General features: G+C 45.4%; 1 long non-coding RNA gene across 9 annotated transcripts in view; it reads left to right on the top strand.

Moving 5' to 3' along the window:
• The window catches only part of LOC103889758 (uncharacterized), a 268260-nt gene that overhangs the window by 66064 nt on the left and 174770 nt on the right, over positions 1-27426 (top strand). The window lies entirely within an intron of this gene.

The raw sequence follows: 27426 nt of genomic DNA, 5'->3' as shown, positions 1-27426 counted from the left end.
TAGTGTTTGAGGGAACCCTGGCACATCCACACAGCTCATCTGACATCTTTAAATGTGTGTTGGGCTTGACTCTCTCATAACTCAGCCACGCTTGCCTTGCTGCTTCTCATACCTCTCCAGATTGCTGTAGAGTCAGTGTGGGCAGACTGACATTTGAGAGAAACGTCGGGCTTCATCTGGAAGCCTCTTTCCACACCCACCCTGATCGTGGCCTGTAAACTGTGACCCCAAGATCTCCATTAACCTTGGGCTTTCCACTAGAGACATCTGCCATCTCTGCTGCCTCCCTCCCCTCACACATCCTTTACTGCTTCACTTATTCATCCCGTAAGGATTTCTTAGGGGCCTGCTGTGCGCTGGGTTCTGGAGACAAAACAGTGGATGGGACCAGCTCAGCCCCAGTCCCCACCCAGCACCTCTAGACAAGTCTGAGTGGACTCTGCTAAAGAAGTGTTGGGTGCACTGCACAGTTCATCATGGTCGATGGCTCCATCCCATTTCACTTAGATGCCCCAATTTCCTAAATGCTTTCTTGAACTCCGACACTCTGGGACCGGCACCTGAACAGTCTATAAAACGGTGAAATGTCGAAGCATTCCTTCTGTGTAATCCCACTCTCTTCCCCAACCTCAAGCAGGACAATTTGACCCCCTCCTGAGGACATGGCCAGACAGGCCATTAGTAGGAGCCTTCTAGAACTTTCTGGCAATCTTCACTTTTAAGCTTAGCAAACATCTAAGAATAATTTTAAATGACCATGTTTACTCTTTTGTACTTGTTGGAATTAGTTTACCAATAGGCCATGATGATGATCACAAAACCCCCTATGTACATGCACAGTGTTCATTGCAATGCGTATCCAGGTCTCAATCCAAATGTCCCCTTCTCAGGGAGAATTCCCTGAGCACCATGTCCTGAGAGAACCCTCCTTCCTCCCCACCATTTCTATCTTGTGATTTTATTTTATTTTATTCATAGACTTACCATTATCAGCACTTATCCTGAATGTTCAATTATTATCTGTCTGTCTCTCACTCCACTCCCAAAAGGCAGACTGTGGTCTGTCTTATTTCCCGGTCTGTCCCCGGCGTTTGAGATCTGAGCCTCATCAACAACTATGTGCTGACTGGGTTCATCCTCTTATTACTTCTCAGGCACACTGAGATGCTGAGCAGCCCAGTGCTCTGACCATGTTTGGTGGATAAGGAAACTGATCTGAGTCTGGTGAATGGTCTCACTAGGGTGAGGACCCAGGCTTTCCTCTGGGACATCACCCAGCAGAAAAGGGTGATTGTGAACTCTCTACTGTCTGAACAGTCAGGTTCTCATCAGAAACCAAGCTTTGCCTTGCCGATAAACTTCCTAAAGTTTACGTAATTTGCCGCCATCCTGGAAGATAAAGACCACTGTGTTGTGGAGGGAAATAGCCTCAGCTGGGCGTCTCTGGATGCTACTTTCCCCAGCAGAACACTGAGAAGATCAGATGAGATGAATACAAAGATTCCACCCTGCCCTGAGTTTCTAACTGGCTCTACCTGAGTTTCTAACTGCCCTGGTTCTACCTGGCTAGGTTCTAGCAGAAGAGAAGGAAGTATACAAGGGTAACATGTGCAAGGGCAGTGTACAAGGGTAACATGGGCATCAGGGACAATCCTCCTGAGGATGTGAGGAGCCAGGCCCAACTGTGGGTTGGCAGACCTGCCCCAGGGGTTGCTCACACACACACATAACTCCGGCCCCTCTGGACACACCCTTGCCCAGGTGCAAGGGGCTCCACTGGGAAGAACATCTCCACCCAAGTGATCACTCTTCCTCTGTGTTTTTGAGCAGGATGAAACCACATTCTCTAACCATTTCCCAGTCTTACCCCCAGCATTATTTATGACCTCAAAAAGATGGAAGTCACAGGTGCAGGGAGGACCAGACATAACCCATATGATGCCTGCAGGATAGTTAGTTCACAAGGATATTAGGAGAAAGAGCAACAGAGAAGTAACCACATAATTCTAGATGGTTAAGGCAATAGTTCTGACCCTGGCCAGACATTAGAATTACCCAGGGGTTATAAAAAATCCAGACACCCAGGATCCACTTGGACCAATCACAAAACAGAATCTGGGGATTGAGGGGGTGTAGACATCAGTATTTTTTACAACTCTGCAGGTAATTTCAATGCATAGCCAAGACTGAGAAACATTGGTCTCTCAGCATACCATCCAATATGGTAGCTGTTAGCCACAGATATCTACGGAACATTGAAAATGTGGCTTGTACAACCAAGGGACTGAATTTTTAAATTCCTTTTTATTTTAAATTTAAATATCCACATGTGACTTGTGGCTGCCATATTGGACTGTGCGGATACAGAACATGTCTACGGTCACAGGAAGTTCTACTGGCTAGTGTGGTCCAGGGGAAACTGGAGTCCTATAACTGCCAAGTGAAATCCTGCTGAGTCTGAAGGGACTTTAAGGTAATTCCGTCTGTTAACTTCACTAACAAGCCCTCCTGTCTTGGGTTTGCTGTATATTTTCATCTATGTTTCAAGGCAGGGCTTGTGCAGCAGCAAGGGTGACAAACTTTCAAAGCACTGCACTATAGGATTGAAAAGCATTGAAAATACGGTTATGCACTCACTAATGTCTCAGTCAACAATGGACTGCATATACAATAGTGGTCCCATAAGATTATAATGGAGCTGAAAAATTCCTATCACCTAGTGATGTTGCAACTGTCATAATGTTGTAGCACAATGCATTATCTTTTCTGTGTGAAGACATGTTTAGATGCACATATTCTTATCATTGTGTTACAATTGCCTACAGTATTTAGTGCACTGAAATGCTGTACAAGTGTGTAGCCTAGGAGCAATAGGCCATACTATATAGCCTAGGCATGTAGTAGGCTATGCCATCTAGGATTGTGTAAGTATACTCTGATATTCGCATCACAAAGAAATTGCCTAACAATGCATTTCTCAGACTGTATCCCTCTCATTAGCAATGCATGATTGTATCTGTAAAAATCTAAGGCCCAGACCTCAGTCTTTTGGTGTTCATTCTGCTGGTTTACTCAGTATGCATCTTTGAAGACCCAGTCCTAGAAAGAAGCTTTCTAAATTATTGTTTAATTAGTGTAATCCAAGAATTTACGAGACTTTTGGAAAAGCAGAGCGCTAGAAGTGCCACCTTTCGGAGATCACGGATTTAGTCAGGTGGCCCAGCAAACTCGACTCGTTGGGGTTAGAGATGGAGAATTAGAACCAAAGCTGAATCACTTTCTGCTTATCACTCATAGTCTGCCAGATTTTCTTCTTTTGTTGGAGGGAAAGCACCTTACAACAAATAATAATACTATTTTGAATTTCAGAGCTTTCCCTTTTTCAAAGCACTTTACCATCTCTGACTTATTTTGTCCTCCTAACAAGGCCATAAGATAAGGAAGGGAGGGCTTTTTAGAGCCTGTCTAACACCCTAAGACAGAGCTTAATATTGCTGAAAGCATTGAAAAATATAGGTTTTGTTCTCTCATCCCTGGCCACACTCAAGTACTTAGTGGCATAACTTGAAGCAAACTGACATAGATTTTTAATCCTACAGTGGACTGTGTTTTTAATAGACACTAGAGCTTCACATTTGTTCTCTTTGGTTCCATCCCGGGTTTCTAACCCTTGTGCCTAAATTTTGGGGGGCCATTTCTTCCGCAGAGCTTTGTGTGATCTGCAGATTTGGTAAATATGCCTTCATTTACCATGTCTCCTTCCAAGGTGGGTTTCACCATGTTGGCCAGGATGGTCTCGATCTCTTGACCTCGTGATCCACCCGCCTCAGCCTCCCAAAGTGCTAGGATTATAGGTGTGAGCCACCGCACCCAGCCTCCAAGGTGTTTTTTAAATGGTGAATGGGACAGAACACAGGACAGAGTCCCATGGCTCTCCATGAAGAAGGTCCTGTGTCACTCCAAAGGATGTTCCCTGTGCAGAACCAACCATGCTAGGCTGACACCCTCACTTTTGGGTCCCCAACCTTCTCATGGGTAGAGCTGCAGAGAGTCATTTCAAACCACACTTGCCTGTGGGCAGAAAGCACGGAATTGTCTGTCCAACTGGGGACACAGGAGCAGCCTGGCTGTCTGCAGCAGCTGCAAAGGGAGCAAAGGCAAGCAGGACTTCCATGAGCTAGGAGGTGGCCTTCTTTGGAGATGAGTGTCCTGCCAATTGCAAGTCCTCCTGGTCACACCATCATCTGGCCCATCTTTTGTATCTTAGATCGGATAGGGTGAGAGGTTTTCAAAGGCTTTACTGAAATCAAGACACACTTTCTGGGGCATTCCCCTAATCGACTGTTCTGGTGAAGCTCGTCAAAACAGGAAATGAGGTTAGCATGGAATGACTTTCTCTTAGAGAACTTATATTGCTTCCTTGAGACCACCACTTTCTTCCCAAAAGCTTGCGAGCCTTATTTCGTGTCTCTTTTAGGTTTTCTTGGAACTTGGAGGAAGTCTGTTCTTCTGTAGTTTTTAGAATCCATTCCTCTGGAAAATGGTGGTGGCATTTGCTTATTCCCAGCCTTCCAGACTGTCTCCCTTTTTCTCCAGTATCTCTAAGATGTTTGCAAGTTTGTCTGAAGTGACATCTGCACGTACTTGAACTACAGCAAGAATGGGATTGAGCCACATGCTCTGTGCCCACGACCAGGCTGACAGGGCCACATGTGGGCTCTCTGACATGGGCTTTAGGCAGCTCCTTCCCCTGAGAAGCTGTTGGATCCACATGTTCTCACTGTATCAAAAATGGCAGGAGGAGAAAACTAACCTGGTGGAGATGAAACTTAGTGGGAACACTCCGCTTTCCTCCCCTGCTCCGTGTGTGAGCACTTGGCTCAGAAGTGCACTGTGGCTGAGACAGCCCTACCTGGCTTCACCTAAGCCTACCCCCGTGTTGAGTTCTTTAACTTAGTTATCAAAGCAGCAAGGGTTTCAGATCTAGACAAGCTGCATCATGCTTATTTTTGCTGAGGTTTTCTGACAAATGGCTCTACTTGAAATTTCCAGATTTAAATGTCTGTTTTATTAAAACTAAAGTACTTTTGAGTCATATTTGCTTTTATGTAGTAGAAGCAAGTAGAAGATAGTCCATGGGAAGGAATAGCGGGCTTTGCCTCACAGGTGTTTAGGGAGGACTGCTGTCTCCAATGCAAGACCTGGATTACCTTTTAGAGATCCACCTACCCCTCATGTTGCTGGAATCATGGTCTGTTTCATGCTTTACGTGACTTAGCAGGATCTTGAAAGCTGTCCTGAGTGCCCATACTGGAATGGGGTAGATTTCAGTTCCCTCTCCCTCAGTCCCACGTGAACCTCAGCCTCACTCTACTCGGGTCTAGGGTACTTAGTGTGTTCAGTGATGATTGTCTACGTAGATGGATTGATAAATGTACACCTTTATAATCATCCCAGCTACCATCTAAGGTTCTAGCTTTCTCTGGAGACATTTTTGGTGGTTTACAATGTTATTTTCCAGTGTGCATAGGAGGCCCCAGAGGCAAGGTGATCACCCCTTTGTTTCAGTTAAGAAAACTGAGTTTTAGTGAGGACAATCAATTTTTCCCATATCACGAAACTGGTCATGTGATGCTGCATCCCATATTTAAGTCCAGAGCAGTGAGCTTCTCCCTATCCCTCTATTATGCTGCCATTTTGTATTTTGTAGGTGTGTAAAATCAAATGTCATTCTTCCTTAAAAAGGACTGTGAACAGTAAGCAACAGTTGGGAAGGGTGACACCAGACAATGGCTGAAAACAGGGCGACTGGAAGTTGACTGATGGGTGCTGAGCGCTTGGCTCCCCTTCCTGCTGCAGACCCCACTGGAGTCTCCTCAGAAGGGGACACTGGTGGCCTCCATTGGCCCTGCCTCGCACCAGGGCTGTGTGAGGATCTACATGGGCTGGGATGAGGGTGGATGTTGTTCTCTGAAAACTGCCCACTACTCAAAAGTGATGTTGTGGCTGGGCATGATGGCTCACAACTATAATCCCAGCACTTTGGGAGGCTGAGGCGGGTGGATCACGAGGTCAGGAGTTCAAGACCAGCCTGGCCAACATGGTGAAACCCGGTCTCTACTAAAGATACAAAAAATTAGCCAGGTGTGGTGGCGCATGCCTATAATCCCAGCTACTTGGGAGGCTAAGGCAGGAGAATCACTTGAATCCAGGAGGTGGAGGTTGCAGTGAGCCGAGATTATGCCATTGCACTCCAGCCTGGGTGACAGGGTGAGACTCCATCTCAAAAAAAAAATAAATAAAATAAATATAAATAAATAAATAAATAAATAAATAAATAAATAAATAATTAAATTGATGTTGCTGGGTCAAAAAGAGAGAGGCCCCACCCTGACCCCCTAGCACCAGAATCTGCATTTCCACAAGATCCCAGGGGGCTGTCACAGTTGCTAGCTCTGCTCTTTATGCTCGCCTCAGCTAGGTGCTGAGTACCTGTTAGAGGAGTGAATTCGGTCTTTATTCTTCAGAGGCGCTGGTCAGAGGGTGGAAACATCAGACAGGGACTCCTGGGCCCCCAGGCAGGCCTCCATGGAGATGGAGCGGGGGATGGAACATTTGAGAATTACCAACATGCAGCAAGTAAATTAGTGAGAAATGAGTTCCACCTGCCAGAAGGGAATCTCAGAAGGGAATGCACAAATCAGGAAAATATACCATCAAAAACTACGACTCTTCTACCTCCAGCGCTCGCCACCAATTCCTATCCCATTATTTTATATCCGAGAGGGTTGATAGGCAGCAGACACACTGATTCTGTAAGCATTGTCCCTAGTCCCTGTAGGCAAGGTGACCATGCACCCGAGTTCACTCAAGGTGGTCCTGTCCATGCCTATTAGAAATGAGTTCATAATTCCTTTCAGCTCCACCTTTCACTCTCAAGCGTGCCCTCGCTTGACGATTCCTATCTGGCTTGGATACCCTCACTTATATTACCTTATATCTGCTATTATATTTCCCCAAGAAGTTGCTTTACAAACACTGACTCCTCAACGCACGGTCATCTCTAAAAGGAAGGGTGTTTGGCAGTTCCTCGACAGTTCTGGAAAGGCTGCCTTACTAGAAACAGAGTCAGCCATGGGGGGGTGAGAACGAAAGTGTGCACTCAAGCATGTGTGTGTTCGGGGTGTGTGGGTATGGGTGTGTGACATGGTCATATGGGTTCTGTGTACCTGCATGTGTGACACAGGTGTGGGTGCAGAAGAGGACACGGGGTATCTGGTGCATGGGTGCCTGTATGCACGTGGGGTGGTTGCGTGCATCTGTGAGTGCACATCTATGGTATGTATGTATGCTTGTGCATACATGCCTGTGTGTTTTGCATGTGTGGTGTGGTAGCTGTGTGGGAATGCATGGGTGGATATAAGTGTGGGTGTCTTAGTGGATGTGTGCATGGATGTAGTATGTGATGTGGCTGGATGTGGGTATGACGTGTGCAGTATGAGAGTAGGGTTCTGTAGCGTGTGTGTGTATGCAGTATGTATATTTGTGATACATGTGCATTGTGTGTGGCTGGGGGTGGGTGTCTATGTTGCATATGGAGTGAGGTGTTTGTGATGTGTGTGGGTGTGTGCGGTGGGTATATGCTGGTACCTGTGCGCATGTGTGTTGGTGTGTGGAGTGGCTATAGGTGACATGTGATGCCATGTGTGCTTCCTGAGCTTGTTTGTGGTTGTTCCCAGACCCACTGCAGACTCAAGCATGGCTCCACATGGCACCACCACAGGATAAGCCTCTGTGTGTTTGCAGTATGTATGTTTGTGGTATGTCTATGCCCTGGGAGCTGGTGGGGAGGAGGGCCTCACCCTTGTCTGTCCCTGGGCATCCACTGTGGCTGCACTGGGAAGCCACTGGGTGCAATGGTGTTGCTGTGTGGGACGAGGCCTCAGGCCCACAGGCAGTGAGCATCGACCAGATCCACCTAGCACCCTGACTGTTGAGGATGGGCCCTGGGCTGTGTCTCTCTAGCCCAGCTAGCTCCTGCTGCATAGTCAGGCCTTGGGAGGGAGGAATCACTGAATGGATTTCCTTTCTCCTGCCCTGCTTGGATAGGGGCACTTGTGGATGCTTCTGGCTCCAACTTTTGTGTGCAGTGACTGTGATGGAGAAGCAATGAGCTCCCTCTCCAGCCTTCTGGGCTGCTGGCATTCCCAATATGTCTCTCCCTGGGGACACTCTCAATGAGGCCAATTCTGGGCTGCTGGGGGCTTTTCTTTCTGTCACTGTCGGGCCTCCACAGGGATCTGCCTGGCTGCAAGATGCTGATGGGTGGAGGGGTGGCCCATCTGGCCTCCAGAAGCAGGAGCTCCCTGCCCACTGCCCGCATGGCCCTCAGCCCTGGCCCTCACCTGTTGCCCCTCTGGAAGAACGTTGCTCTTGTTAGCTAACAACCACCTGACTTTCCTTGATCTGTCTCTCCCTGAGGCAAGAACGACCTAGGTCTGAAGACTGAAGATCAGTGCTGGGGCCCCTCTTGGAAGGCTGAGGAAGTGGAGAAGTGCCCAGGTCTAGTCTGCTTAGCCTCCTGCTAGTTGTTGGAGCTCTTTGAGCGTTGGTTTCCAAACCCATAAACTGGGAGAATGACACCTACCCCAGCAGCACAGAGGGATCTTTGCAATAATGCGAGAACCCACTCAGCATGATGCCTGGCACGAAGCACAAACCCAATAAATGGTGGCTATTATCACTATTATTTTAATTCATAGATTCAAATATTGAGAATGAAATAAATATATCAGAAAGTAGTAGCATCGTGCCATCAGAAAAATACTCTGATGGGGTCCTAGCAATCTTATCCATGAAAATAAAATATCAAAAGAAAGACAAGACAATCTAGAAAGAAGGGATGCCGGCAGTCTTAGAAAAAACAAAAAAACAAAAACAAACAAACAACAAAAAACAAAACTGGTGGCAGAGAGTGAGACAACAGGAGCAAATACAGGGCCAGCCAGCCAGACACTGCCTCCTCTCCCTTTGACAGGCAGGACAGGGGCCCGCTCCCAAATCTGCAGGGTCAGACGCAGTAGATGAACAGTGATTTGCCTGAGTGTAAATATTGTAATGTCTTTCTTTTCTTGAACTTTTAACCTTGCTGGTAAACAGGGTGCATCCAGAATTGTTTTTCTGAGAACTGACTTTTGAGGAAATAGGGGGGAAAAGGGTTTTTATTAGCTAATTTTCAGTCTTGTGCATGACTCAAAACCTTCTTATTCTGTTTCTTAACTTTGCTTCAGGAGACACTTGGCCCAAACATAGCTTTGTTTTTAATTGATGAAAGAAAAATCATTACAATGTGTAAGTATGCCAATTCAAACATGGCAAAACTTTCAAAGGCAAAGCAGGGGTGGGGAAGTCATTCTGAAGAAGATTTCTGAGACAAGAAAAACAACCAATCCAAATCCCCATTTGTGTTTTCTAATGAGAAACTCCTCACACGCCATTGTCCTGCTGACCCCAGTCTTACCTTGACCACCTCGCCCCGTTTTTATCTGTTATAACTTCTGAGATATTGTAATGGAAGTATAGAGTAAGCTTGAGATACACTGTCAGCATTCAAGGTGCTGCCTGCCTTTCTCCAAGCAGGAGGCTGACACAGCCGCTTTTATTTACAAATGCCGTAAATTGACTGTGCAGGATCCTTTCGTGAGAAAGGAGAATAACGGCAGGGAACCATCCCAGCAAAACGAAGGCCTGGGCTCCACCGCCAGCTTTTCCCTCGAAGGTCATATTTCACCTCTGCCCTGTAATTTCCTGAATTGTTTAATGAAGATGTGACTTCTTGACTTCCAAGCTTCATGGAGGTGTTGTCCAAACACAAGGTCCATAAAGTGCTTTGGAAGGTTTGGAGAAACAAAGAAACACTCTTGATCTGAAGTTGTGATGGAGTCTCCTCAACATTGTAGCTGATGGTGGCGAGTGCTGGAGGGTTCATCAGACCTGACAGCAACCCCAGCCTTCAAACCACTCTCTCCCCTCACTATTCATATCTGCATTTGTGTCTGTTCAGTTGAATGCGGGCAGACCGTCTTTCAAATAATGCTCCTGTTGGAAAGTAAACTGAGGACATTGAGAATAAATATCTCCAGTCTTCTAAGCTATACGGCAGTGTTGATGGGACCTGTAAGAAAGTTTCTCCCTGCCATCTTAGAAGAAAGAGGAAGAGGAGAAGGAAGCAGGAAAATGGAACAAATTGCCGTACCTTTTTAAAAGATGAGATTGAAATAAATCACAAAGAGTGTTAAAACAGGCAGCTTGCGGGAAGCCAATTGCTAACACTCTCAGGCCCCATCTTTTCCTCCTCCTCTTCCTTTCAGAATAAATTAAAGAATGGGCCCAAGTCCAAGTTGTGTGTATGGTATCTTTATCTGATTGACCTTGTACTCCTAATAATATCTTATCTTCGCTTGTAAATCATTAGCACCCTTTTCCGTTCTCCTGGCATGTTACTTCTTTAAATGTTATGAACACTCACAGGAGTCCGCTCTGCAGACAGACAAAGCTACTGCAAGGGTCCTCTGTCATTCATTTGGCGATTTGGTCCTGAAGGCCTCAGCTGGCTTTACTAGCAAAGTGTTTCACAAATTCCCATAGCCCTGCAAACAGCCACGCCCCCAAAGCAAACAACCTGAGACATCAGGTAAACACTGAAGAATGAAAATTTCATTCATTTTCCTACCTGCATCCTCTCTAGTTGACAGAGAATATCAGTCAATGCAAGATTTGTTGAGAGTGGTACACTTGAGGATTTATTTGTAGGCTGTGTTAATATACTTTTGAGAAATTCAGTTGTATCTAATTAACGCTTTTTTCCCTTTGATTCATTCCAAACTATTTAAATTGGAAAATTGTGTGCTATTTCAAGATGCACTTTAAAACTCCTTTTGTTGTCATGGTGCCTGTTGTCACTGCTTTTTGTTGGTTGGTTCTTGTTTCTATGGGGCCCCTCCTCTTTGGGATCATGTGGGTACAGATGAGACTCACAGTTCCCTAGCCAGATGATCTATAGAAGTTTTTCAAAGACTGCATAGGTAGTGTTACTGAACATAGATCATATGTGTGTGTGTGTTTCTAACCTTGCAAGCTCCTTGCAAAACTACATAAATACTTGTATGTAAGTTGTGCTGTGCATATGAACATACCTTATTATGAGAAAGGTAGATTTTAAAGTATTCCTTCCATGGGTAAATAAGTCTTCCCTGATGATAAATCATTACAGTTGCTTTCACCTCCCAAACTCCTTTAGCTCTCCTCTCCCATTCAGCCCCTGTAGAAAAGGGCTCCCTTTATTTACTGCCCCACTTGTTGCAAGTTGGGGGCTATTTCTTTAAGTCTAACTTAATATTTCTTGTATTTAGTTCAAACTGAAAAATTCTCATGTTTAACCACCGGGCGGGGCAGAGGGAAGTAGTGTCTACTTTAAATCTGTTGCAGCACACGAACTTAAATGACAAAACAAACACAGAAGACTGGAAAGTCAGAGACCCTCTTAAAGAAAAGCTTACAAAATTATAGTGTCCACTCTAGGCAGGGCTTTCATATCCTTTATCTAAGTGTCACATGATGGGGTGGCATGTCGATCCCCCCAGAGCCTGGATGATAGAAATATTTGTGGTTTGATATGCGTCAGTGCTTATGACTTTGGCATAAAATACAATCTCCTTTGTTTCTTCCCCAAATTCAAGAAGTGCATCTTTCCATAATATTGAGAATAGAACCTAACATTTATTGAAAAGCTACGAGCATATTTTGTCTTAAAAAAAAAAAAGCACTTCCACATACTCAGCAATGGCCCAGTGAGGCAGATAATAGCTTCATCCCTTCTCACAATGGTGAAATAAAGATCAGAGGGAGCCAGTAACTTACCCAAAATGACTCCCTTAGGAGGTGGCAGAGCCCATACTCAAAGTCGGTTTGTTTAACCAAACTGCTTAAAATGTCAACTTAGTTTGCAAAACAGCCCTATGTGGTTGGTGGTATTATCTGCAATTCATCACCAACACACCAGGCCCAGGGCAAAGCTAAAAGCAAAGCTAACAGCCAGAGTGACCAGAACTGGGTCTCACCCCTGCTACACCTGTGCCGGGGAGAGAAGATGAACACTCTGAAGTGCTTTCATGCACTTGGGGGCCTTCCTGTCCAAGTGCAGTATAAATGTTCTCTGTGCCCCATCTTAAAGGAATCCTCTTACAGAAGGGGCTTCCCATCTGAGTGGCAAGACCCAAGGCCGCGCTGATGCCTCTTCCTTTGCTATGTGAGACCTGAAGGCAAAGTCAGCCTGGACTGACACAGATGGATGTGGCCTCTGTCTGTCTGTGTGTCATGACAGAAAGGAGGTGGGAAAACTTGGAAAATGGGAACCCTCACTTTCCTGAAATTCCCAGCAATCAGTTCCAAGAATTGTAACCTTGAAGCACGGGAAAGCAAGACCCTCAGCCGGGAACATGGAAGCTTTTTTTGGGAATTCTTTGAGGTCCTGATGAGGTGACACAGTGGCCAGTGGGGGTGGCACTGCACCGGTCATATCAGGAAGAGCAGTGTAGTCAGAGAGCGTGGCAACCACCCTTTGCCTGGTAGACAGCTCATTCCATCTGCCTTGCATATTTTCCTACTTCCGCTGAGCTCAGAATGGGGAAGATCGAATACAGTCTGCTCTTATCACCCTGAAGACTTTTAAAAAGGCTCTGCATACTCACACAAAAATTGGGAACTTGATCACTGTTGCCTGACAATGTGTTTTGAAAAAGCGGGGGTTGGGGGCGGTCAGTCTTTCCCTGAAAGTTCCCATCCATTGTTGAGTAAACATCATAAATCTATCGCAGAGAGACAGGCTGCCTGTACTCAAATTACCGCCTGCTACAATTTTAGTTTCAAGTTTTAATGCCCTAAACATGAATAACGTCGTATCCCAGCACAGGTCTGATTAATGAGGCAACTTTGCCAACTTCAGGGTCGGAGAGTGGCTCCCCACCTCCTTCCTTTTCTTCCCCCTGCGGCTTAGTAACCATTTCAGCAAATTTCCTCATTAAATATACAAGGCGACTGAGTGCAATAAAAACTAAAGGATGTGGCAGATAAACACCAGCGTCTCTCTGGGCAGACCTCGCTGGCCAACAGAGCAGGCCAGCTCAGGTTTGCTGGGAGGAATCCAGAATGTTCCATCATGAATTCCAGCATAAAAGTCATGCACGCATTGCCCTTTGCCGTGGGTCATTTTCAGTCTGTGGGTTACACTTACAGGACCGTCTGCTTTCCGAGCTGTCACGCGGTTTATACATGGAACGCCACTCATGCCCTACTTGCACGTAAAGTGACCAATGGCTGGCTGAAGGTCACACTCAGGAGATGACCCAAATTAGCACATAATGTCCAACCTTGAAAGGAAAGAAGGAAGTTTTATCTTGCCCAGATATTGTCTGTTCCCCAAATAAGATTGTGTGTCGCTTGAATGATTCCCGAATAGGAGCCCATTTTTTGAGCACTTAATGCACACTGGGCACTGAACAAGAAATGCAGAGGAGTCCCCAGGACTTGCTGAGTCTCCTAGAGACAGTGGAGGTGCGCTGCTCACAGGAGCTCATTTTCTGCCCACAACAACCCTGTGCCATCAGCTACATTAGCCCCAGGTTTCCCACACAACCAAAGCTGAGGCTTATAGGGTGGCACAACTTTCCCTGCTCTGGTTCCAAATTCAATATTCCTAAGCCATAAAGCATTTCTCTTTCCTCCCCGTCCTGTTCCTTTTCCAAGTCTCTCCATGAACACACACACACACACACACACACACACACCCTTGTCTACACTTGAGCCGTAGTCTGGGCCCGTTACATCAACAACACAACCGCGGCAGAACCTGGATTGGTCCAAATTGCAGAGATTTTAAATCTAAATTTCCCATGCCATTGAGACTTTACAGAACCAATCCTTCAGGTGAGTTTTGATTTTCTGTTTAAGCCAGGGTTCAGCAAACATTTTTTCTAAAGGCCAGAGAGTAAACATTTTAGGCTTTGCTGGGCTGCATGGTCTCTATCACAACGGCTCAACTCTGCCATTGTAGCATGAAGCAGCCACAGGTAATACATAGAGGAACGGCAGAAGGTGTGTTTTAATACAACTTTATTTTTAAAAACAGGCAGAGGGCCAGATTTGGCCTACGGGCCATAGTTTGAGACCCCATAGTTTGAGATCTAAGTCATCACTAAAAGTGTTATCAGTAATCTAGGGTTTTAGACATTGCATCTGTCTAACCTATTAGAAGTAAGATTGGGCACCAGGGCCATTGCAGTGAGGCTGTGGAAGTTCACAGCTGCTTAAGAAGCACTGTGACCAATATTGCTCCTTACCCCAGATAGGCCAGGCCAGCAGTCACAACATGTGCTCCATGGGGAGACAGCAATAGGCATTTTGCTAGAAAAGAGTTCTCTGGACTAGTAAGTTTAGAAAATCTTGGGCTATTATTATCATTATTATTATATTATTCCATGATTGCAGGACTTCTCAGGGCTTTCAAAATGCTGATGAACATGAATCTTCCTAGATATTCTGGATCTGTAGGAAGGGAAGGTTTGTGTGCAGAGCATGTCTGCACAATATTCTTTGGGAAGACTGTTCTGGCTCCCGTCCTAGAGATTCTCATGCTATCTTTTCTTTCTACCTCTTTTCCCAACTGTTCCCACTTGGCCTGAGTTGCTGCCAACCTTACAATATCCAACTCCATCCTCAGAGCCACACTGCAGTCCCACTGGGGACTTTGGTGGCCCTGCCTCCCTGCAACCCCAGGTACTCAGTTTGGAGGGTGTGGAGCGGGGAGGGTTGGAATGCAGGCTGCTGTGTCTCTTTCCTTCAATTTTATCACCAGCTGCTGACGATGCTTGCTTAAAGGTCTGGTATTTATGGTCTCCTAGAATCTCCCAGAACCTCACAAATACCCCCGGGCTCCTGGTTTGAGGGACTAGATGGGAAGCCCCCCTCCCTGGGAGAACACAGGCCCAGAGCTTCCTGGAACTTAGGCAGGTTGGTCAGGGAGTGTGAGGACTCTGACAGGCGCATGGGTGTGGGACATTTATGCCTGGAAGGCCCTCGCCACCTGAGACCTCGGTGTGGAGGCGGGACTTGGAGGAAAGGAGTCCCTGCTATAGTAGAAAAACCAGCCAGGATAGATACTTTTGTATAAGACTCTTAACTCTGTGAATACTTCTGTTCATTATCTGCAAAATATAAATGTCTATCCCAGCAGCTTAGGCTTAGACTGTGGAGGACTAGCTGAGGCGTGTTTGAGAAAGTTTTGCAAACATGGCTGGGCACAGACGGCTGAGCTATTGTCTGGAGGAAAACTCTCAGGGCAATTCAGACCTTTCTGCGCCCTTCTGAGGAGAGACGCATTGAGGGGACACTGTTCTCTAAGCATACGCTTCAGTCACCAGCACTGAATTCACTCCCAAAAGCTAAGTAGTAGCAATGAAATGCTTAAAAAGTTCGACGCAGACTGCAAAGACCCACAGCAAATAGAGCTCAGTGGCTGGCTTGGGGAGGGACCCGTGGTCCAGACAGCAGCCAAGGAGTTCTTGAGCCTTATTTATCATGTCATAATATTTTATAAGGAGGGCTATGCATTATTTCTCTAACTGAAAGTTACTTTTAAAAACAGACAAAGAGAATCAGGAAAAATGATGTGAGGACTTTAGGCCCAGATCTGTTTCCGTTTCAACAAGATGTGTCAGGATGATGAAAATGTCATTTGGTTGAGCCGTGGTCATCACCCCGCATTGTTGTTCTTTCACGTGTTTGTGTGTGTGTGTGTGTGTGTGTGTGTGTGTGTGTGTGTGTTTCCCTCTGAGTTTCCCAGTAGTCATTACTAAAAAAACTCCTAAACTGACTCAAAACAACAATGATAAAAACAAAAGCAAACAAAAAGACCCAATCACCACAGGAGCCATTCAGGCCCTCTTGTCTGACGGTGTTCACAGACTGTGCTTGTGTTTCTGGATGTACCCGCTTCCTTTTCTCTCTTACTCACCAGATATCACTGGGAATCCCTCCTTCTTGCTCCAGGACCCTAAAGGAGACACTGGGGTAAGACTCATATGGGTCTTGGGGCAGCCCATTTCCAGGAGAGCGTGACCCCCACCCCCCAAGCCCCAGGAGGAAGGACCCTTCCCAGCTGAGGCCTCCTCTGCATCCAGACCAGGGCCCTGGGCCTGAAGCCGGGTTTTAGTGAAGGCCTTTTGTGGGTGCCTCCCTTGCCCAGGAAACACAAGGTCTTTAAGCTGAGCCTGTTTGTGGGGAGAGCAACCCATTTCTTAGAGGGACTCAATCCATAGGGAGGACACTAGTCCATCAGGGGGTCCTTGTATTTTCATCCTAGAAAGCACAGTCCCCTGTTTCCTTCTGGGACATAAGAAGTTGCTTCTAATGCTTCATCCCCACAGCCTCACTTCCCCATCCTTGATTTGCAAATGGGCCCATAGAGAGGTCCCAGGCAGCTACTTGACCCAGGCAGTGAAGGTGAGCGTGGGTCCCTTCACTGCCGTGAGCCAGGCAGAAGAGCAAGCGAAACAGCTAAGAACCAGACAGGCCAGAGTTCAGGTTGCAGCTCTGACCCTGACTAAGCTGTGTGACCCCAAGGCAATTCACCCAACCTCTCTCAGCCTCAGTTTCCCCACTTGAAGTGGAAACAAGACCAGCTCCTGCCTCATGGAATTGTCATGAGGAGGAGTAAAGTGGTGCTCGTGCAGAGCTGGTGCCCAGGGAAGGGGCTCCGGTGCCAGGCCTGACAGCTCGTCAGGGAAGCCTGCTGCCGGCCATCCTGGGGAGACAGTGCCAGATCAGAGGGAAGCTCAGCAAGCCACTTAAAAGGGACCTTGACTCATTTTGTGGTAACTGAATGTGCAGTTCAGGAAGTGCTTCGCAAAAGCGAACTGGGCTCCAGCCGCCCCCTCGTCCCCCTGCCCTCTGCTCAGGATTCACTGTGCGAGGACCCACCTGACACCACCTGATGCATGCCAGCAGTGTGGATGGCAGGCCCTATGTGTCCTCGAGCCCACCAAAGGCTGGTGGGTGTCGCCTCTCGGAAAGACAGCCTGACCTCCTGGACTCAAATTCCACTCCTTTCTTTAGTCCAGGTGCTCAACCTCCCTGAGCCTCTGTTTCCTCCTCTGTAACTGGCACTACCGCATACTAGGGCTGGTGCAAAGCCCTTGGCAACCAGGTATCATTTAATTCTCACAAGCAGCTCTAAAGGCAAGTATGAAACCTTGCCATTTAAGGATAGGGAAGCTGAGGGCACCTTGACTTATGCCAGGGCACACGGAGGATGAGTCTTGGAGCTGGAATTTGAACCTGGGGAATGGCACTCCTTGGCCTTCCCTCCTAACTCGTAGTATCTACAACCTGGATTGTAGACCTAGCTAGTAGGTCTTGGGGGTCCTTCCCTCCTAACCCCTGGTATCTAGAACCTGGATCGTAGACCTAGCTAGTAGGTCTTGGTGGGTCCTCACATGGATGGAAGAGATGCCAACTTCCATTAACCATGCACGCTGCTGCTTGGTGGGCAGGTGAGGAAGTGGCCTGAGTGTGGAGGAAGCCCAGGACAGGACCCTCTTTGCCTCCCCATGGGATGTCCTGGCTGCCCTGGGAGGATATGTGTGGCGTTCTCTACACCCACCTGAACCTCTAGCTCCCCAGAGCCTCTGACTGCATGTTCCGAGGGCAGTGGCATCAGGAACCCATGGGCGCAGTGTGCAGAGACTGGCCGAGGAGAGCCGTAGGGGTTACCTTTTAAGGAAGCAGGTCCCAGCAGGGACTAGGGACTGAAGAGGGTGGAGGGAGACCAGAGGGAGGAAGAGGCTGCCCTCGTCATTAGCCCAGATCCATCCCACCCACTTCTTCCCATCTCCCTGTACTTGCCCCATGGGGGTTCCCAAAGAGAGGGAAGTAGAGGGGGAGAGGGATACATGGACACAGGAGAGCGAGTGAGCACCCTACCCCACAACAGTGTCCTGAGGAAGGCCCCTCTTTTGTCCCCTGCTTCACAAGCCTTGGGAACAGGGAACTCTGCAGGCTGAGCGGCATCCCTGCTGGGAAATGAGGGCCTGTCTTAGTTCCTCATTTAAGGCACCCACCCTCATTCCCAAGGCAGTTAAAAGCCCCAAGTTGCCCAACTCGGTCAGGGGAAGCCTGTCCCATCAGTCTCACACACCCAGAACTTGATTCTCTGGCCTCTGAGACTGGGCAGGGACCAGCTCTGTGTCCCCGAGCCCACATGTAGAGGAGGGAGCTGCGAAGCTGATAGCCCAGGAACGTCTATTCCCCACTTGTCATTGTCAAACTCTGATGTCTTTTGGGACTAAATTTGAAGGACAGTTTTTACTGTTGTAACCAAAAAAGCAAAAGGAAGCAAACAATTAACAGGCCCCCTTCTTTTCGGGACTTTTTTCTTTGTCAGTAGAAAGCCATCTCAGTAAACAAAAGCTGTTACGAAATGTACCTCACCCCACAGTACGCCTGTAAAGCATCTCCCTTCCCCCCACTGCACAACCCATTGTACAAGAAATATTATGATAGATACCTTTGGGTTGAGGCTGGAACAAAATGAGCCACCAGGAAGCATTCCATTTTCACCTGGACTTGTTTCTGCATCTTTTGGAGGATTTCTGCAGACCCACAGCCCAGTATGGCATTTCCCATACTCTGTGATGAGAACCTCCAGGATAATGTTGGTGGCTCAGGGATCAACTGAGCCTTGAGCAGCTTCCACTCTGATCTGGATGCCTCTGATGTGTGCTTGTTCAAGCAATCAATGAGCCAGTCATGGGCCTCAGACTCATGGGAACTGGGGGAGTGCCCAGGTCAACCCTGCTTGCTTTTACAGCTTTCCTATAAAAGCTTCTCCACTCTTTGCCTGGGCAAGCCCATGCCCAGATCTCCAGCACACACTCCAGCTGCTGGAGGGGGTGGGGGGGCTCCCTCCTGCGTCTGGAACCTATCCAGCCAGCCTGAGATTCAGAAGGGCCTACCTGCTGGAGCTGAGGGTGGATGAACCCACCCACTTGGGGCTAGCGAAAGATTGCATCTTGTCCCAAGGCTCTGCTGGACCTCGGAGGATTCCCACCATTGTCTTTTTGGGATTTGAGGGAGGTGTTCCAGACTGGGAGACCAGGAGAATGTTTCCCAGCAGAAGGCAGAGGTTGGGGTTCCTGGGATGTGGCTCCCCACAGACCAGGAGGCTGACACAGTTCCTCTCTCTGTCTTCCTGCTTTTCTCATGCAAACAGCACCCCTTTCACATGGCTGCTCTAACATCCTTGGTAGCTTAAAACAAAACACAAATGCATTCTCTCACAGTTCCGGAGGCCAGAAGGCTGATATCTGTTTCAATGGGCTAAAGTCAAGGTTTCGGCACGGCTTTGTGGAGATCAGCTTCCTTGTCTGTTCCAGCCTTTGGACGTGGCCAACGTTCCTTGGCTTGTGGACCCTTCCTCCACTTAAAGTCCATCACTCCAGTGTCTGCCCCATCGTCACATGGCTATCCCTTCTTTAACCTTCTTGTCTCCTTCATATAAGGACCCCAGTGGTTACGTTAAGGCCCCACTCAGATAATCCAGGACCACCTCACTATTCCAAGATCTTCAACTTAATCACATCTGCAAAGTCCCTTTTGCCGTGTAAGGTAACATTCTCAGGTTCCAGGGATTTGTGGATGTCTTTGGGAGCCATTATTCAGACTCGGATAGTTACAGTCAAGACCTATGAGACAGTCTTCTACATCCCTGAGTGATACCTGAAGCAGCCTAGCAACAAAAAAAGCCACAAAACTTTGTCAGGAGAGCTGTTTTTGGGGCCACCCCACATTGACCCTTACCGCTGCAGCCCCTGGTTTCCTCTGGCCCCTGCACTTGTGTGATACCTTGAGAAGGGGTGGATCCACATGCCAGCCTACACAGGAGCAAGAGGACCAGTGCTTCCTCTCCTTTCTTGGTACATGCCTGCATGGTCTGTGGCTGGGATGCTGCTCTCTGAGACTTGGGAGCTTACTTGTTCACCTCAGCAATGAACCCCGACCACATTTTGCCATTCCTATTCTCAGCCCCCTAGGCAATCTCATTCCCAAACTCAATGACCCAGTCTTCTGCATGGCTCAGAGAACTGCCGGAACTGTTAGCACCTAGGAGTTCACAAATGCAGATTCTGTTGCTTAAACTCCAAATCTGTGATGCAGGATTATCTGCTATGTGGAATTAATTCAGGACTTGAGGAATCCTTGTAGTGCCACCTTACAAATGGGGTGGTATCTTGGAAACCCAGTCCCGGCATCCAGGCCTTGGCATCTGTCAAGCAGAAGTGTGCCTGGGGTGTATTGGGGGAGGGGCAGTGTTGGAGCTGATTTCACCGATTTCTGCCCCTGGCTCTCTACTGTGCAACAACAGGCTCTTCTGTTCCTTAAGACGGCAGCATTATTGCCAGGTCCTTCTATTTGCTCATAAAACTCCCATTTACACAGCAGTTTGCAGGACACATCAAATACAAAAATGGATGTGAGGTTTAGTAGAGGGAGACCATAGCCATAATGAATCCTGGCAGGGTTTTTATTTTGGTCGCATCTCAGAAGCACTTTGCCAAGCAATGTATATGTGTTGACTGAATGAATGAATAAATGAATGAATGAATGCTGGTGGACTGACATGGCCATATAGAACTGTAGTCACCCTTCAGAGAGAAGCCTCTGCAATGCACCTGAAAAGCAATGACCATCTACATGTTCTTCCTTTTCTTGTTACTATGTTTTACGCCACCAGGATGCCCACTGACCAGAAACTAAACAAAAAAACTCATGTTCCTGAATTCACCTTTTACTTGAGGGTAAAAGCTTGGGGTAGTGAAGTGAATGTTGGTGCCATATCATATTCAAGCATTTTGGAATGATATAGCTCTAATTTAGACAACAGCAACAACAAAGAAAAGGGACTCCATCATCGGAATTGATAGGTTAGTAAATTTACAGATAACTCAAATATGTTATAACAAAAAAACGAAAAACTTTCTAAACTCTCGGTCTTCTTGGGAAGTAGACTGCTGTCGTTGGGCTAGAGATACCAAGAAGAGCCAAGGCAGCAGATTGTGGTTGAAATTTAACACGATGTGGGGGTGGGTAGGCTGGCGGCACAGGGGCTGCCGTCAGAGATAACACACAGCCTGGAGAACCAGGGTGTAGGTCAGTGCATCAGAGCCCTTTCCAACGGTCAGGAGAGGAGGCAGCTGCCCTGGGGCAGGGAGGACCTCTGACCCACAAGTCCTGACCTCCTGGCAGGAAGACCATTCCTGGTTTGCTTGCGTGGGTCTGAGACATTTCCGGAGATGTGGGACTTTCAGTGTTAAAACCCAAATAGCCCTGGGGAAACTGGGATGGTTTCTCACCCAAGTTCCAACTTGTCTATAGAATTATCTGGCTTTGAAAGAATGTCACGTGCTTTTATCTCGAATCTAAGGTCACTGGCATGCCCCTCTCATCCACTGGTTATTCTTGATGGTAAGGGGGCGGAGTGGGTAGGGTGAGGGGAGGGGGAAGGGGAGGTTCCCCCTGCCATTCCTTCTTGGAGAAGAGACCAGGGCCTTTCCAGGATTTTGGACTCTGACATGGAAGGAAAATACTTAAAGACCTTCAGGATTTCATGAGAATAACAAGATTTTATTTTAACCATAGATTTTAATATTTGATTAAATGCAGACATATTGTTTCTCAGAGCCCATACTGAGTCAGTGTGGAAAACTGCCTTTCTCTGGAGGCAAAATTGCACTGATTAACTTGAATTACAAAGGGAGCATTGCTTACCTTAAGCTAAGACAGCTCAATCGGACCTGCTGTAGCATTTTTATTACCAGGATACACCTGGTGCAATTGTGCACATGTACCCTAGAACTTAAAGTGTAATAATAATAATATTATAATAATAATAAAAGGAACCTGAAAATCTAGACATGGAGTGCTTGCGGTCTCCAGACACTCAGGTCTCTCCTCTTACCTCCTCTCACCTCCTCTCAGAGCCCATCGCTGATATTTAGATCCTCTAGAAACACAAGCGTAGCTCAGCTGCATGTCAGAAGTGCAAAAATATTTAACTTTAATTTTTTTATGTATATGTCTAAACTCATCTTACACTTAGGGTCCCTGTTTTAGTCTGTTTTCACACTGCTAATAAAGACATACCTGAGAATGGGTAATTTATAAAGGATAGGGGTTTATTGGACTCACAGTTCCACATGGCTGGGGAGGCCTCACAATCATGGCAGAAGACGAAGGAAGAGCAAAGGGACTTCTTACATGGCGGCAGGCAAGAGGCATGTACAGGGGAACTCCCCTTCATAAAACCATCAGATCTCATGAGACTTACTACTACAAGAATGGCGTGGTGAAAACCTGCCCCCAAGATTCAGTTACCTCCCACTGGGTCCCTCCTATGACACATGGGGATTATCAAAATTCAAGGTGAGATTTGGGTGGGAACACAGAACCAAACCATATCAGCCCCTTTCTATTGGTGGCAACAAAATATTTCATTTTACTAACTAAAGATTTGTAATCTCTACTGTATTAAAACTTACATTCATTAAGGTTCTAAGTTTCTGATGCCGCTCAAGGATTCCCCACTCCCCTCCTTTCCCAAAATGCAGCCCAGGTGCCAGGAGAAGTGGGTGTGTGTGCCCTGTGGCATCTGGGGAGAAGGGGCTGGCCTTCCAAGGAAGCAGAGCTTCTCCCTCCTGGTCTTCAGGTGCCACCCTCATGGGGTCCCTGCCTAGGTGTCTATGGCTGGGGTTGCTCATGACCTGTTCTCACCACAGGCACAGCATTAAGGTCCGTGGTGACTTGTATGTGTCCCCGAATTGGCTGAGAAGTAATTCATTGTATGATTATAGCACAGTTTGTTTAGTCATTCACCTGCTGATGGCCATTTGGGCTATTTCCAATTTTGTAGTACAGTAGTCCCCCTCTTATCCACAGGATAGTTTCCAAGGCTCCCCAGTAGATGCCTAAAACTATGGATAGTACTGACTCCTCTATACACTGACTGTGGATAGTATTGACACTATCCGTGGATTTGATAACTGAGAGGGCTACTAAGTGACAAATGGGTGGGAAGTGTATATGGCGTGGAGACACTGGACAGAGGGAGGATTCCTGTCCCTGGTGGAATAAAACAGGACAGCACGAGATTTCATCATGATACTGAGAAGAAGGCACAATTTAAAACTTATGAATTGTTTATTTCTGGAATTTTCCATTTAATAATTTTGGACCATGATTAACCACAGGTAGCGAAAACCATGGAAAACAAAACTGTGGAAAAGCGAGGACTACTGTATCATGAATAAAGCTGGTAAGAACAAGTACAGGTCATTTTGTGGACAAGTGTTTTTACTTCTCTTTGGAAAGTAGAAGTATTGCTAAACCATACATAAGTGGATGTTTAATGTATAAGTAACTACTAAATAGTTTTCCAAAGTGGCGTATGTTCCCACTAACAAAGTACGAGAATTGCTTCACGTCCTCACCAACATTTTGTGTCTTTAGTCTCTATAATTTGAGCTGTTCTAGTACATGGGAAACGGCATTTAGTTCTGGTTTTAATTTGCATTTCTCCAGTTACTCCTTATGTTGACTACCTTTGCAAGTGCTTATTGACCATTTGCAAAGTGTCTGTTTTAGGCCTTTTATTAGACCTATCTCTAGGCTGTTCTAGGCCTATTTTTATATTTGGCCATGTATTTTTTATTATGGATTTATAGAAATTCTTCATGTATACTTGATACAAGTCCTTTGCCAAATAAATATATTGTGAATATTTTCTCCCAGTCTTTGGCTTATCTCTTTTTCATTTTCTTTCTTTCAAAGAGAAAAATTTCATGAAATAAATTTATTACTAAAATAAATGTATAATTAATGTATGATTAGTGTTTTTTGTATCCTAAGAAATCTTTGCCTAACCCAAGATAGCAGAGATCTTTTATGCTTTCTTCCACAAGTTTTATAGTTTTAGGCTTTTATTTTTAAGTCTATATTGATAAGCCTAAAATTGTGTTAGTTAATTTTTGCATGAAAATTTTTAAGATATTATGTGGTTGTTGATTTCTAATACCCACTTAGTTAGAGAATACACTTTGCATAACATGACATAGACAACAGGGGTAAGCAATGGGCAATTATCTTTTAAAGAAATTAGAGAAAGACAAAGAGAGTAGTCTTTTATGGTTACACACATATTTTACCTATCCATGGTTGTTAACATCTTGGTATCTGCTTCCATTCTCAATACCCTAGTTTCCATCTGATGTCATTTCTCTTCAACCTGAAGAACTTTCTTTCATATATCCTGGTGATGAATTCTCTCAGCTTCACTTAACTGAAAATGTCTACATTACGTTCATTTTTTGAATGATGTATTTTACTGGACATAGAATTTCAGCATTTATTATTCCATTATCATAAAATTTTGTCATCTCTGACCTCATTGCTTCTGATAAAAAAACTGATATGATTTATATCTTTGGCCCCACGCATGTAACATGCCTCTGGCTGCTCAAGATTTTTCTCTTTCTCTTAATTTTTCAACAGTTTGACTGCATTGTGCGTGTGTGTGAGAGAGTGTGTGTGTGTGTGTGTGTGTGTTCATCTTCCTTGGAGTGTTTTGAGATCCTTGGGTTGATAAGTTAGTGCTTTTCATCAAATATAAGACATTTTCAATTACATTTTCTCTCTATTCCTCTTCTGAAATTATAATTACACATATGTTAAACTATGTGATATTATACCAGATGTCACTGATACTCTTTTATCAAAAAACATTTTCTATATGTTCTTAAGATTGAATGGTGTATATTGACCTCTCTGCCAGTTCACTGACCTTTTCTTCTGTTGCTTCCAATATGATGTTAGGCTTATCCACTGAAATTTTCATTTCTGAGTTCTAGAAGTTCTATTTGTTTTTGTTTTTTGTTTTCCCCCAAGTTGTTGCTATTTTCTTCTCTGATTTTCTATCTGTTCCTTCATTATGAAAATATTTTCCTTTACGTCCTTGAACATATTTATAATAGCTACTTGAAAATTCTTGTCTACTAATTCCAACACCTAGAGTATCTTGGAGTTTGTTGCTATTAACTTTTTTTTTCTTTTGCGTGTGAGTCTCTTTTTTCTGTTTCTTTGCATGTTTATAAGTTTTTATTATATACTGTGTTTTGTGGATAATAGATTTAGAGATTCTGGATTCTATTGTTTTCCTTTGGCAACATCAATCAGTTAATTATGGAATGTCACCTTAAAGCTGTAGAACCTTGGTTTTATACTCTTTAGGGTAGGCCTATTTAGATTTTTCCTTAGACTTAGGGAGTATCTTTAATCCTGGGGGCATAGTTATTACTCTCAGGTATGACCCCTTCCTAGGATTTCAGTGAAATGCCCAAGATGTTTCCAAACAGCTCTTTTGGAAAAATTCATAGGATTTAAACTCCAAAATCTGTTTCCCAATCATTGAGCAGTGGGCAATTGGTTGAAATCATTATTCAACTTTAAAAACTTTAGCTCTTTCCAGGATTTATCCCCCTCAATTTCCAGTCACTCTGGCAGCCCCAAACTCTGTCCTCTGACACCTCAAGCAATAGGATCACAGCTTTCTGCCTGGCGGACTAGAGAGAGCCCTTAGAGAAAAATAGGGTAAGCATAGGAAGCATGGGTGCAGTTCCTTCTTTCAAAGGTCAAACTCCAGTTTCTCTCTGCCAGTGCTTTCAATTGTTTTTAAAATATTTTGTTCAGAGTTTATAAATCTTATCTGCAGGAGGATTGGGCCAGTGGAGGATACTCCATCATCATTAAAACTAGAACTTCTTCTATACCCACTTTATGGTTCTTAAAATGTATTCCAAAATTGACCTCCACAAAGATTAGACATTCTCACTGGCAAGAAATGAGAGTACCTGATATCCTTTCCCCTTGACAGCCAGAATTTCTTAGACCAAATTGCATAGAATGCCAGAACCTTAGAAAACATCAGACCCAGTACTTCCCAACTCAAGGCTCCTGAATCCCAAAAGGGTTCATGAGGGTAGCACAGGGTCAAATGGCAGCTTCTATAAGTTATAAGCACTATGTATTTCCAAGTATAAAATATACAGTTATTCATAACACAAATCTTAAATGTCATTACTTTTGGTTGGCATTACATCATAGTTTTCCTGCAGACATGGGTTTTCTCTTGCTCATCAGAAGCACTGCTTTATAGTTAAGTACATTTTTGGTCAACCTCAAATGGCAAGGTGTATTATTATTATTGATAAGTGACATGTGGCTTTTAGGACATAGGAACCTCAGAAAGAAAGTTTATTAGAAGAATTCTTGGTGGCCCTGGGCACTTTGAGTAGTAATGAGTGTTTCTGGTTGATGAATTTAGATTTAATCATTGGATCTATCTTTGTTTATAAGAGCTGCTATAGCTTTAGCTTCGTTATTTGCTGAGGCCCCAAGAGATGAAAGCACTTGCCTGGAGTGACACAGACTAACACCCCTTGTGGGTTCAGAGATCAGAAACTAAGATCAGACTTTGTTCTGAACACAGCAGCATTTATAACTGTGAAGGACTAATTCTGATACCTACCATGTTTCAGAGACAAAATATAAAAGGGTAAACTTAGAGAGGAGCACTTTAGAGAGGCATCCAGAGAGAATGTTGATGATTGGATGAACATGACCTTTTGAAATGCCTGTGATTTCTGTTCCATTTCTTACCCAGGCAAGAGTAAACCAATTGGAATTCAGGTGAACGAATTTTGATTGAGCACAGATTCATCATATCTTGCCAGGTTTGTCCTTTATTTGTCTCCAGTGCTGATGCATGTGGATTCACATCAACTCCATCCACTACACTTACAAAGGCAAATGCTTCCCCACCTTCTGTAATCATGCAGGAAATGTATGGTATAGGGCAAGCACATAGGTGGCTTTTTCTTTATAACTCCTGTAATATCCAGGCCAATGTTACATATTCCTTAATATATATTTACTGCAGCAAAATTTAGATTTAGTTCACCATATTTTTCCCCAGAAAAGTCAGCATCCCCATTTAAAGAAGCAATCACAGAAACATGGAGAAATTCATTACAGTCTTAGTGCCTCAGAAAGACATAAATCAACTTTTAATTACCTCTACCTGGAGATGCTTGGTGCAATGCGCTGTGTGTGTGAGACTGAATGTGTGTGTGTGTCTGAGATTGAGTGTGTGAGTGTCTGAGAGGTGTGTGAGGGTGTGAGGTGGGTGTATGTGAGATTGTGTGTGAGAGTTAGCTACGCATCTCCTCTGTCTCCTCAGAGCCATTTCTTTTCTAATTGTGCTCT

This window comes from Pongo abelii, chromosome 12 (assembly GCF_028885655.2).
Source record: "Pongo abelii isolate AG06213 chromosome 12, NHGRI_mPonAbe1-v2.0_pri, whole genome shotgun sequence".
NCBI classification, from domain to species: Eukaryota; Metazoa; Chordata; class Mammalia; order Primates; family Hominidae; genus Pongo; species Pongo abelii.
The sequence above is the reverse complement of the archived record's forward strand: the minus strand, read 5'-3'. Positions and strand labels throughout refer to the sequence as shown.